We start from the raw sequence: 14,687 nt of genomic DNA, 5'->3' as shown, positions 1-14,687 counted from the left end.
ATAGACACTTATTAAAGTAGACCAATGGAAGAAAAATACAGAGAAGTAAAATCTTAATAAACACACACAAAAAACAACTATGAAAGAGCATAGCATAACCACACACTACTAAGTAAATCAAGAAACAAACAAAAACTCAAACCTATTAAATATCCAATGGGAACACACTAAATATTTCAGTAAGACAGTGTATATGTGATTGACATGTAGCTTCTTTGCTGGAGTCCAAGTGCTCACACCCTAATAACCTCTCTGAATCTTTCACTGCAGTACTGATGGTAACTCACATTCAAGGCCTCTCCTCCAGGTTGCAGGGATTATTGCAGCATCTGATCCAGTCTGAGTCACTGGGTTAGGAATTGTTTTGTCCTTCTGTCTGGACATGCTGTTGGAATTGACAGGCTGTTTCACTGACAGAAAATTATCCGCTGAGTTTGGAGTATTCCTCTGCAGTGAAATAAGTTATGGTAATAACAGGCTAATGAGTTACACTGGTATCTGCACAGGGAAGTTGATACTGAATTTCTTTCTTTTTTTTCTTTTTTTTTTTTTTTCTTTTTGGTACAGGAAATTGAACTCAGGCCCTTGCACTTGCCAGGCAGGCACTTATGCCATTGAGCTATATCGCTGGCCCAGCACAGGGAAGTTGAGAACATACCATGAGACTCACTTTTAGATCTCCAGTTAGCCTAGAGAAGAAATCTACAATTACAGTGTAAGCATCATAATAGCCCAAGTATTGACCCACAGCTAATGTATGCTAAATGCAGTAGCTGTGTCTTCCCTTATTCTAAAAAAAGGCATTCCACATAATTTTATAAAACCAATTATCTAAAACCCAGAGACTGTGGATTGGGCAATGCCAGGAGGATGTTAGCAAAGGAAAAAAACAAGTATTTTTTAAAGTCTTCTGCTATGTGGTATTGAAGGAGGAAACTGCAGGGGTGGGGGGCAAAGGTTTCTAATGGTGATATAAGTACATTATAGAGTTAGGGTAACAAGGAAAATGATACACAATCAGTAGTGAGAAAGGGGGATGAGAAAGGATTCTGTGGCTAATATAATTATTAGAGAAAAAGTTACAGGGAGACAGATGAAGAGAAGCTAAAACAAAGAAAAAAAACAGAGGAAGGATAAGAAACAAGAGAAAAAGGTCAGGTGCAAAGACATGGGTAAAAGAAGGAATGAAAAGGGACAAGTGCCCTCGGTAAACTGTGTCAGAAGAAAATGTCAAGAGGAAGAGTATACGCACTTATATACCACATATACTCTTAAAATAAAAAAGGAAAAATATTGGAATAAAAGTTGGGCGTATGAACCAAAAGGGAAAAACAGAAATAAAAGAAACTTTCTATTGTTTTGGACATGTGGCTCTTTTCCACATCCTTGGAATAAGGAGCAGTGTGACTATGCTTACACTGGAAGTCGAAGCTGGCTGTGTGCCCTCAGAATGGTTCTGGGCCCAGAAAACTGCGTACAACGGGGTCAGGGTACCAGTCCTGTGCAACTGAGGCTGAACCTGGCCTCCAACTCCATGAGCTGGGTCCATGCCCACCAGCTCCAGCTCCTCAGCAGGACAAGCTCCATCCTGCTCTCCAACCCCCAGCTGTCTCCTGTGGCTGTCCTTCCCTCCTCCAATCTGGAAATTTGAGTGTTGAGTATGCCTCAGAGCCAAGAGGTCTCTGGAACTCAGGTTTAAATGGTGAGCCCTTCCCTCAGTTATGTTCCCACCAAATCTTGTTCTACAGTTGTGACAGCAGCCACTGGATGAAGGTCACTCACTGACAGTTTACTGCGGAAGGCCACTCTGGGAGCAGAGTTCTGTGCTTTCCTTGCAGGTTCCAACTGCCACTGATTGTCCCAATTCAGTTCTCTCTTTCTGGTGAAATGTTTTACAGTGGTTTCCAAATAATGTTCTTTGGGTTGAAATCTTCAAACCAGAATTTAGATATTGTCACCGCATTGTGTTTGGTTAGTCCGTCTCTTCCGTCTGTTTCCTTTTATGATAGATTCCCTCCCTCTGTTTCTTGCTGATGTTCTCTGAGCCTCGCCAACATGTCTCTACTCAGTCATGTTGGACCTTCCAGATCCTCCCTTCTCAGTGGATCTTTCTGGGGCTGAGGATTTAGCTCAGCAGCACAGCACCTGCCTGGCAAGCACAAGGTCATGAGTTCGATTCCCGGTACCGGAAACAAAACAAAACAATCCATGGATCTTTCCTCAGTTTCTGTGGTGGGACTCCTCCAAAAGTCAGCCATGTCAGTCTCTGTTCCAGACTTTCACCTTTTCTAGAATCAGCTCCACTGTTTGGCTGGCAGAACTGCTGTCTCACACAGAGGGAAGACGATGCTGAACCAGCTCCAAATTGGCAGTGGCTGAGCCAGGGTGTGGAGCCACAGTTGTGGCACTGTTGGGCTACCCACCCATGAGTCTGAGAGTTCCACTGAGGTTCCAAGGGTGCTATCCTAGAAATTCTTTTCCCTTTTCTGAATAGTACTAAGTAACATGCAATTCTATAGCTCTCCAGTAAAATGTAATCTTTTACGTAAACTCTAAAGTGCTTCATAAAATAGGATAGAAGATAAAGTGGATATAAAGTCCATTTGGATAGATATAGTCTACCAATACTAGATCTGTATATGCACTACCAGTAAAGGAAATTGATTGCCCCTACATGACAGAGAACTACAAAGTAATTTCTTCAAACAACCCATGTCCATTACGAGCATAGTAGTTAGCAGATGACAGATGTTTATAAAAGTATTTCATTTAAATACACAGATACCACCTATAAGATCAGTAAACTAATCTTCTTCTCTATCTTTTAGATGAGAAAACTGATTTTCTGAGAGATTAAAAGAAATTACTAAATATCAAGAATGTTTTTCTAGTGAATTTAAATTTAGGTGAGTACCTGTTTAGTAGAAAGTCTCCAAACTTGACAACAACATACACTGACAAAAACCGCAAATGTGAACAAGTAGTGTTCAAACACTGAGAATTACTTGTGGTTTGAAAGACCAGCAAGTAATGGCTCTGCCAACAACTGTGTGCTCACATTGTCATTTCAGTAACAATGTCTCTGTGTTCCTGACACCTGAACAGGAAATCCTTTGATGACTTTCTGTTATTTCATTAATAAGTGGACTGGAAAGAATAAAGATCACAGAACTATGGATGTGGTTAAATACTAAATTATTCACTGCTGTTCAGTGAGGTGAAATGTAATCACCTAGACTAAGATATAAATAAGAAGAAAAGGATTGTAGAATAATCATTTATCGAGGAAGAAAAGAGAAAGATTGTCTTTCTAGGATTTTATATGTTTAAGAGTTATGTTACTGTGTGCTTGAATGTGATTTTCTTTAGCATCCAATAATTTCAGGTCAGAATTAAGATAGTAGACCTGCAAATTCACTTGGAGTTACTAGTTTAGGATTATCAACATTGACAGAATTTAGGAATATTTGCTTATTTTCTTCTCTGCTTTGGCTTTGTGTCCTCAAGTCTTCCTCAGTCTGCCTTGGAACAATGTTCTAATATTTTCAGTAACATTACGTCTTTTCTGATAACTTTCATAAGCTATTTTTCCCCCCCTGGTAGCATCATAATTTGTAAATTTCTTTTCTCTTAAGGAATTGTCATCCTGTTTAACTCAGTTAGATAATGAGTTAAACAACATTATTGGAAATATCTTCAAATATACCACAGGGAAACTTATGGCTTCTTTGTATAATGAGGAGAAGGCATAAAATACAAGAGTATAGCTATTTTCAGTAAAGCTCAGCAAAGCACATTTCTTCATGATAGCCGCACTAATCCTATGCCCCTACCTCAGCAGTCAATATAATTCTTTTACATTTACACTACAGAGGGAGGAAGAAGCTTATTGAGAGGGGAGCAATCAATTTTCCGAATTAGTTGCAAGACTGAAATTAGAAAACTAATTTCTAGCTCAGTACTGCAACTGTGGTGGATTTTGCCTTGGGTGAAGGTGCTGTTCTATCTGTATTATAGCCTTCTGATTGCCGCAGACCTGCTACACATAAATTTAAATAAAACTAAAGAGATGTTCGCCTGACAAGGATACAAGACGAGAACTCAGGTTCACCTCTGGAAGCAGCCGATTGAAGCAGCTGCTCTAAGTTTTGAGCTGAGCTGTGTCTCTGCTTCCAGTCGCTCCTTGTAGACGACCTTCACATCAGAATTTCAGGGGAGTTGAGAACATCAGTCTGGTACTATAATCATTAAATTCTTCCTCTGGAGTGCACTTCATATGAAGGATATTCAAGTGCAGGACAGATTTCTAGTCCTAGTGACTTTGAAGTTGCAGCTTTGTATTTTCAAGTAAGATAAAATACAGACAAGAAGAAGTAAACAACAATTTACTATGCAGAAAGGGCCTAGCATCGCTCAAGGCTGTTTTCTGCTGAGAAAGATGTAACAGAAGACCACACATCTGTAATATGTAAGATGGTAAGAGAAATAACTTTATAAAGCTCAAAATATGCCTGTCCTGCAATTATTTGACTGGACATGCTCTAAAATGTCCACATGTGATAAGCAGAATGAAATGAAATCTAATCAGTCACACAGCATATTTTTGAACATCGTATTATCCACTTCAGAGGGCACCGTGAGCCTCTGGTGCACAGATTTTCAAGCAGTGATCCCTCAGTGTCCTCGAGGAAATATAATGGAATTTTACTTCAATCCTTTCCCCATTACACTCTCAATAGACTGTACTCTGGACAAATTGTATCGAGACTTTGAGTATTGTGATACCGCCCCTTCCTTTTTCTTCCTTTACCTTCTATTTTCCTCCCTCCTGAAGGTATCTTTGTACACTAAATCTTTTTTTTTTTTTTTTTTTTTTTTTTTTGGTTTTTCTCCGGTACCGGGAACCGAACTCACGACCTTGCGCTTGCCAGGCAGGCGCTTTTGCCGCTGAGCTAAATCCCCAGCCCCTGTACACTAAATCTTAACCAACTACTATTATCAAATAAATTCTTTAGACTCAATATTTCATCATGTAATAATAAAAAACAGTCACTGGAAATTGTACAGAAAAGCATTAGTGGCTGTTAACTGTTGGGTTGTTTTTCAATCTGAAAAGTAATTTTATATGGTTGGTGTAGTTAATTCCCTACTAGATAATAAAATTTACAAAATCACCAGAGATGATCAACAAATTTGGAAGGAAAAATGCCCATGGTTACACATGAGTAATTTCACAACAGCATACACACAGACGGTGGCAGAGTGTGGTCCGTGTGATCATGGTGAAAAGGTTCTGCATGTACAGGTTGCCAGGGTAACCAATTCACTGAAAAAAGTTATTCAAGTAGCATTTCACTTCATCATGAGAATACCTCAAAAGTTAGTATTATCACCTCCATTTTATAGGTTGCAAGACCCAGATTTGGAAGCTTTCTTACTAGCAGTAAGTTCCAAAATTGTAAACAGAACAATACGATTCTTAAACCTAAGTATTTTTTTACTTTAATTTTTTTTCATCTCACAATAGAAAATATGCACATAGAAATAACCTACAAAGTAAGGCATTTGCCATAACCTACTATACTATCTCTGAATATTAATTTTGTCTGAACATCCTGAACAGAAATTTAAACAATGCTATGTTGAAAACACAAAATAAACTGACTACAGAATAAATTATCAGTTACATTTCAGGGTTAGTGATTGAATAAAATTAACTAAAATTTGATCAAATTGAAAATTATAAAGAATTTATTATTACAAGCCAGCCATGGTGGCATATGCTTTCAGTCCCAGCATTCAAGAGGCTGAGGCTGGAGGATCACTATGAGCTTAAGGCCATGCTCAGCTACATACCATGTACAAACCATCCTGGACTGCAAAGCAAGACCCTGCCCCCCAAAAAAATACAAAACAAAAGTTATTATTACAGAGGAATAATACTGAACAGCAAAAATCAATGTAACAGCAATTTAGAGATATCATCTGGGCCTTTCCAATCATACTGAGAGGGTTTTCTTTGCATTTTGCAACAATTATCTTTCTTATTGTACAGTTGGAATGTAAAAACGTTTCTGTTACTTTGATGCAAATTTCCTTAGTGTGCAATTAGGTTGATTTGTTGGTTACAACGTTTTGCTAAGTGATGGCAAATAATAAATTAGACTCTGTACGGAAATCACAGTAAAATACATTGTATCTTATTCTGTAGCTGAGATAATCAAGCAATATGTTCATGAGAGAACAACTAAAACATAATGTTCAGAGGAGAAATATTTTTCAACAATCTTAGCATTGATGCTTTTATCAGATAGTTTTTCTTTTGTGAAATTAAGGTCTTTGAATAATAACAAATAGTATGTGCAAAATCTGTTCCATTGTCATGCATGCATTTTCCAGAAATTGCCAGTGCAAAAGTTCATAGACCTAAATAACTGCATTCTGTAGAAACTACTTGGTCCTTATTTTCAAATACATATTCAAGGAATGATATATCAGCTGATATTCTATCACCCAGAACTTTGAGCTAGTTGCCAAGAACGTAATTGTTTTTTTTTTTTGTTTTTTTTTGGTTTTTTTTTTGGTTTTTCTCCGGTACTGGGAACCGAACTCACGACCTTGCACTTGCCAGGCAGGTGCTTTTGCCGCTGAGCTAAGTCCCCAGCCCCCAAGAACGTAATTGTTTTGCATTATAAATTGCTACAAAGCATCATAAAATAGTTTAAAATAAAAATATCCATGGAATTGGAAGAAATTAGAATGTATTTTTCAAAATTGAAATAAAAAATAGAATTTGTGTTATGTAAAGTTTAATAGCTATGTACAATTCCCTGTGCCATTCTCTGACAGTGGACTATTACTGTATTTTTGTAAATGGAATAAACTCATCCCCAAAGCCTACCTTATACTTAAAGGTGAACATCTGTTTGAAAACTTGTGTTTTCAAATCTTCACTGTATCCATTCCAAATTCAAATATCCACTACTTATGAACCATTAAAATGCTACGTATACATATATATAGACAACCTATGTTCCTTAATATGACTATGAATTAAATACCGTTAATACCACTAATCAGTAATAGTACTTCATTTTTAGCCCCTTTCCTTATAAGTCCACTTAAGCATTATGAGGCGTAAAGGCAAAGACCTCAGTGATACCCCACAGATCCTCAAATCATCCTGAATCACAGAATTCTCTTTATTCTAGATTGTGCCAACTCTCAGAGAGCTTGTGGTGACCAGGTCAGATCTTTCACATTCTTGACTCATAATTCAGTTCAGACACTACTACGTCTCATTGAGGCACGTCTTCTTGGTATTGACTGATGCCCAATTTGACATCAATATTTAATTAGGTTAATTAAATATTTGATTCAATGTAAATTAAATTAAATAAATCAGGGTTGGATTATGATTAGCGCTTAACTTATTCACTTAAGAACATATTTGTTAATCAGTTGAAGTCAGAAATGAGAATATTGCTCTTTTACTTTTTCTCCAGCACAATATTTCTCCATTTTGTTTACATCGAGTTTATGAGGTTTCATATTAAAAGCCTGATTGTCCTCTAAATGTTTACAGAGTACCTTGAACTAATTTAATACTCTGTCTAAAATTCTAATTTTTTCTATGTTGTCTTTTGATTGATTCAACATTAATTTTCATTAATCTTAAATAGAATATAAGTATGATATGGACCTATGTAGTCAACAACTGCATTAGTACTAAGAATCAATAAAATATAGAGGAATAAGAATTACAAGTAATTATAAAGAACTTATGGAAAAGTAAGGAAAGAATATCTAATCAAAAACACTCTGGGGTTGGGGATTTATCCCAGTGGTGCAGCACCAGCTTGGCAAGCATGAGATCCTGAGTTCGATTCCTGGTACCTCTGCCCTCAGAAAAAGAAGAGAAAAAAAAATTATTACTGAGCAAGGGAGAATGGGGAGAAGGAACATTTGTTTATGAAAGTTGTTGACACCCCAAGTGAGTTTCTGTCTTTAAATTTTTTTATTGTATTTTAAAGAGAAAAGAAAATCAAAAACAAAGCAACAATAACAAACACAAAAATAAAACAATGCAAAAACAATAAAAATGATACAGAATTTCAAAATAAGATGATAGGAGGTGGCTGGGTATTTAGCTCAACGGCACAGCTCCTGCATGGCAAGGTCGTGAGTTCGATGCCCCGTACCAGAAAAAAAAAAAATGGTACGAATTAACAATGGTTGCTATACTACATATTGTTATTTTCAATGAAGTTGCTCAGATTACAAGATGTAAGAATGCAACACTGATCAAGCAATTAAACATTAATGGTTCCTTTCAGTAAATCACTACCAATTAGTGGTACAATTATCTTAGCTAATATATACATTTCTCTATTTTATAAATACATATCCCCCTCCTTTTCTCCTTTCCTTTATCCCAGTTGTTCTTTCCTTTTCAAAAAAGATAAACATAATAATGAATTAAGATAGTTACAGCAGTTAATACATTGTGTACTGTTGTCTTCCTAGTAGTTATTCAGAGTAGAAGATATACATATGCTCCTTTGTCTATACAATATTCGCACATGACTTTCTTTTTAATGGACTAAGAGAAATTAGCTGTATAACAATCTTACCTGTCTTGTATATACATATAATTTTTCCTTTCCTCATTTCTCCTTTCCCTATCACAGTTCATCTTTTCTTTTGAACAGTTACTTCCCAATTTGCAATATCTAGTGTACATCTTGGGTCTTATTTGTTCATTTTTTTACACTAACGGAGCAATGTAATGTTTACACGTATGTGTCTGGTTTATTTCACTTATGGGTGTGGTCTCCAGTTGCATCTATTTACCTATAAAACCCTAGAGTTTATCTTTCTTTACAGCTGAGTAATACTTCAATGTATAAAAATATCACATCCTTTTTATTCATTCCTCAGTTGATGGACATTTGGGTTGTTTCCCATAGATTTAGCTATGACAAATTGTGCTGCTATAAACATGGATGCACAAATATAGCCGTGGTATGATGTTTTCAATTCTTCTGGAAAAATATACAGAAGGGGAATAGCTGGGTTAATGGGTTCTCTAATCCTAGTTTTTTGAGGAATATCCACATTGATTTCCACAATGATTGTACCAGTCTACACTCCCACCAGCAGTGGAGAAGGGTTCCTTTTTCCTTGCTAGCATTTGTTATTCATGAATTTCCTGAGGATAACCATTCATTCTGGGGTGAGATGGAATCTCAGTGTTGTTCTAATTTGCATTTAAACAACCTTCAAATATGGAAAACATAAAGTAAATTATATTTTATTTAAAGCAACATGTACAAAAGATATACAGAACTAAAATAATTCTATGCAGTGAAAACCCCTGCATGACTACAACATAAAGCTGGAAAGAAGAAAATGTGGTTCTAAGGTGTTGATTCATTTATATTTTATTTTTAACATAATAGATAATCATAAAGTTGTAGATTAGCGGGGCATATATAATCAGATGAAAAGTTTAGAAAGATTACTGAATGCAAAATGTGGAAAGTATATTACTGGAGCTATTAGAAACCTGCAAATTAAGTTATTGCAATAACTAAAGCAAATCAATTTAAGGAAGTAGCAACAGGACTAGGGATACGGAGATAGTGGAAAAGGATAATTAAAGTATAATTACCAGCCTCAAATAGATGAGCACATATTAGCACAGCTGATAGCATCAGAGTTCTAAAACCCAGGTTAGATGAAGAGAGATCGTGCACAGTTTGTAAGAAGTTGAAATTGTAAAATGGATTCAATTCAAATGTATTGAGGTTTGAAGTTATTTTGGGAGCATACATAACCAACAGAAGTAGCTGTATATCTAGGCCTTATACATATAGATAGGGATTTAGGAATTTTCTGACTTTCCCAGTGACATAACAACAAGGAGAAATAGTGTCAGAGTTTTATATGTTAAAAATAATTGAAAATCCTTCAGAGATACAGAACAGTTTATTAAAATTTCACTCTATAGATGAGTATGTTGATATTCAAAGGAGTTAATTTGAAGGTTTCATTAAACTAATACAAGCAGAGACAGCAGGTGGACTAAGGTTACCCAACTTCAAGTTCTGTCCTCTTTAAAGTTTTTATTTGCCTTGTATCCACTGCTTATATTTTAATAGAGACACAGGAATAATGCAGTGAAGCTCACAAACACAGAAACAATTGGAGAGTTTGGAAAATGTTACATTTTTGTTAATATAGATCATAATGGAGAGCAATCATCAGGTATTATTAATGATTGATTAATATATATGCATACATTCCATTCTAATCATGTAGTTCAATTTGGTAAGAAATAAAAATTTCAGTAATGAAAAAGTCATTTAAACTACTTGAAATATTCTTCAGTTAATTGCAGAAGTGGAGTAAAAACTAGACAAGTACTATATGTAATGAAAATATCCCAATTATAGTTTATATCCATATTCAGTTTGTAATAAACAGATGAGTAGATACTGGTGGAAGCTTCATTAAGTCATTATCTTTAAGGTCATGAGACACAGTCTGCAGTGAGAGTGTGCATGGTAAGAATACTGTGATGACTGAACAAATCAATCAAACCTTCAGTCGAATTATTTTATGTATGGATATTGAAAATATTTAGCTGATAATCAGGGCCACATATTCAGTATATCCTAACTTACTTGCTAAGGCCTTTTGTGGTTCCTTTTTTGTTCCTGCTTTTGCACGGATGCTTTCTAGAAAGAATGATAGTGCACTGTACCCCATGTACTAAGCGTCTCTTCTTTTTTATTTGTGACCAAGACAAGTTAATGTCTGGTGAACCTGTATTCCTCTAACAGCCACCATTAGGGGATGTTGTAATACCAATATGAAACATTAACATCTCTGAACTTAAATTTAAGTTTTTTGGTTCAAACAGATTCCTTAATTATAATCAAATTATCTATAACAGATTTTTGTTTAATAAGGAAAAAAATTACAGAGTTGCAGTCATTTCCTTAAGGTTATATTCAAAAGAAGTTGCTCCAAAACTACATGATGATTCACCTTTTTATTTTTTCTGTTAATAATCCAGACTACTTTTGTTCTTACAATGTATCAAAACAATGGAGTAAAGTAGTTGCAGAATTTGAGAATTTGAGTATATCTTGTGCAATTCTTCATTACCTAATACCAAGTAATTTAAAGCACTGTTTCAGGTGGGAGATGTACTTGACTAATATGTGTGATATGCTACATTTAACCCTCAGTGCCTCTAAAAAAGTTTTACTATATTCTAAGGACAAGTGAAAATGAACAAATTATTTTCAGAGAAGACCTCTGGTTTTATAAAACAACTTGGTTCTAAACTTGGACTATAAGTATTAAATAATTATATCTGTTGTTTTTATTGTATGCAGAGGTTGTACCATCTACTGAGATTCTTTTAACAGGAACCCTTCCTGCAAATGATATTCTTTGTCAGTATGGTGTCTGGGTTTAATACTAGTTTTTATTCCATCCCGGCTTTAATCTTCTTAAATTTTTCTTTCAACATTAACAGTTGTGGGAAAAGTTTTTAAAGATTTTACCTTGAAGTCTCCATATTAAAAATACCTACAAAAAACAAGGTTAATGTGTCATGAATTTGACTTTGAAGGAGAGATTTGGTGATGTGATCATTGACATCAAAAGAGCAAATTAGCTATTTTAAGCAAAAGAATAGAGTGTATAGGAAAGTCACGTGGCAAGTCAAAACAAAGAAAACTAGAAAACAGAAAAGAAAGGAAGTATGAAAATCACTTATTACCCTACAAGAAGCAAAACTCACCATTTTTCTTGACAATACAGATGACTATATATATATGTATATGAACATATATGACAGATATAAATTTATATGAATATAAAATTCATTTATGATCTATATTGCTGGTATACTGATTTTTAAGACAGTGTCAAGATAATCTAATGAGGATTTAAAATTTGTTCTTTTCATGTTTTTTTTTTTTGTTTTTGTTTTTGTTTTTTTGTTTTTCTCCGGTACTGGGAACCGAACTCACGACCTTGCGCTTGCCAGGCAGGCGCTTTGCCGCTGAGCTAAATCCCCAGCCCTCTTTTCATGTTTTAATGTACAATAAATATTACATTTTACTGTACTTGTTTTCAGACTCTGCTAATTTATTTTCTAAACTCAACATGACACACATTAAATGCTTTGCATATTGTTGAAAACTTTGGAAAAACTAATGTAATCATCTAGAATAATTGGCTGAGTTTCTGCTGAAGTAAAGGTTGAATTTTAAGGAAATACCTTTTCTCATAGCTACTAATTCCTAAATAGTAAATTCATAGAAGTTGACATCGTTTAACAATTTCTCACATGCAAGGTAAATTTTCCTCCATGTATTGTGAAATAGCGTTAACTGAAAAAGTAATTTTAATGAAAACAGTTCCATTTAATTCTTTAAAACATGTTTCATTTGTTAAATGATAAGATGTCAGATGACAAAAAAGAAAAACAAGTTCAACGTCACACTTAAACATTTATTTACTTAGGTTTGCAGCTTTTATTTTCAGCTTTCAGGATTTATGCTCCTTAAGAGAAAGGAAACCATTCGTGCCAAGTATGATTGCTTCCAGGTTGTGTTTCCACCTTGGCTGAAGTACATGCTTGTTTCCTCTAACCAGCCATAGTGGTTATTTGCACTATTTCTGTTATGAACTAAGTTATCCTGTTGGGCTTTCCTAACTAAAAAATTGTTGTTTTGTTTGTTTGTTTGTTTGCCTCGCAAGTATGTTTTTCCCCCAAATAAAGAATTTAGGATTTATCATGATATTTATTTATAATCTTGGATTTTGGAAAATATGAAAGATACCATGAAGATACTATGAACTTGTATAAGAAAATGATTGGAAGATTTTTATTAATAAGTTAAATAGTAGTACATAACCAAAACTATAGAATCTCAATTTACCCCAAAACAGGGATGCTTTTCATCTTATTTTTATCATTTCAGATTTAGCCTACTTAACACTATGTGTTGGCTTTGAATTTATAAGACACAGATAACCTCTGAATTTTTATTTCTGTAGAATTTATGACTTACATTGTCCATTGTCAAACACTTTTTGTGAAATCACTTTTCCTTTGTAACACTCACAAAACTTTACATTAAATAGAAGGAATTATATGTGTATAAGTTTCTAATAAGAATTCAGGAATTTATTCAGTCAATGTATATTTACTTTCGCTATCTTTTAAAAAAGAGGCTAACTAAGGATTGCATAGGATCCAGAGGATTTTGAACAGATTACACTTCCCTGTGATAATATTTCAAATAATATGAAGCATCCCACATTTACCACAGAGCAATCAGGGTTATAATTATTTCCAGGAAAAATATAAGTAAAGATTGCCCAGAAGGGCTGAGTAACGACATAGAGCACCTCCTTGAGAAACATGTAAAGGTAACCAAGTTAATAGGACTTGCTATAGGATGAATATTTCCAGTTTTGTATATCATTATATATATGCAAATGCACATACGTATATGTACTACCATCACAAACAATGTAATAAATTAGAGAAATGTCACTAATCATAGATAGAATGAGTAGGTGTACAATTTTGTCACTGACGTGAGTCATAGGGCAGAGAATAATCAGGTTGGCATGATGTTTTCTCCTGACTCAGGATCTGTAGGGTCCGTAGAGAACATGGGTAACAACCTTTCAGAAACACTGATTGCAAAGCAAGGTGGTCCGCATATTAACCACAGATTTTACCCAAGAGGATTAAATAAAACCTGACAGTATTATGAAAACAGAGAAGGAAAATCAGCAACGCTGTGGGGTGGATACTGAAGCAATTGTCGCTGAATATAACGAAAAATAAGCACTCGGGTTGAAGCCAGTTTTGGAAATTAAAAGGCAGAAGCAATGATGAAATAAATTATATCACTCTTCATTTAACAATTTACTTATTCTCCAAGTGAAAATGTGAGTTTTTTAAGGTAAGATTTATAGTAATGTGCAGTTATCATTGACATATGAGAACTAAGGCTTACTGATAGTAAAATACAAAGACTTAGTTTTAAAAATAATGAGCACTTTAGAGAGAAGTATTTATAGTGTAATAGATTAAAAAGATATATGTTTTTTGATTATATACAAAAGTAAGATGCAAAATTGTGCATAATTTTTATTAGCTAATGTTCTTTAAGGACCCTACAAACCCTGAATGAAGAGAAAACATCATGCCAACCTGATTATTCCTTGCACTTTGCCTCACGTGAATGTACACCTACTCATCTGTACAATTAGTAACACTTCATTAACTTACTACATTTTGTTACAATAAAAATATAAAAAATATCGACAGTGTAGGAAATAGGATACAAATACATTTCATCTGATAAAATTTTGTGAAAGATGTAAAATTTAAATGAAATACAGACAAAGTTAATGGGGAAGAAAATCAAAGTAATAATGTAAATCCAGTGATATTTTCATTTTACAGGCAAAAAGAAGATTGTTTAAAATCAATAACTGATGGAGATGAAAATAAAGAATACAAAAAATATTGAAAATAGCACTTAAGGTGCACACCAGAATACAAAAACAGAAGGAACACATTAGGTTAGGAGCAAAGATAATTTTGAAACACTTAGTGGAACACTGAGTATATAAATTGAGTG

This window comes from Chinchilla lanigera, unplaced genomic scaffold, assembly GCF_000276665.1.
Source record: "Chinchilla lanigera isolate Chin_1 unplaced genomic scaffold, ChiLan1.0 scaffold00034, whole genome shotgun sequence".
Taxonomy (NCBI): domain Eukaryota; kingdom Metazoa; phylum Chordata; class Mammalia; order Rodentia; family Chinchillidae; genus Chinchilla; species Chinchilla lanigera.
Note: the sequence above shows the minus strand (reverse complement) of the source record.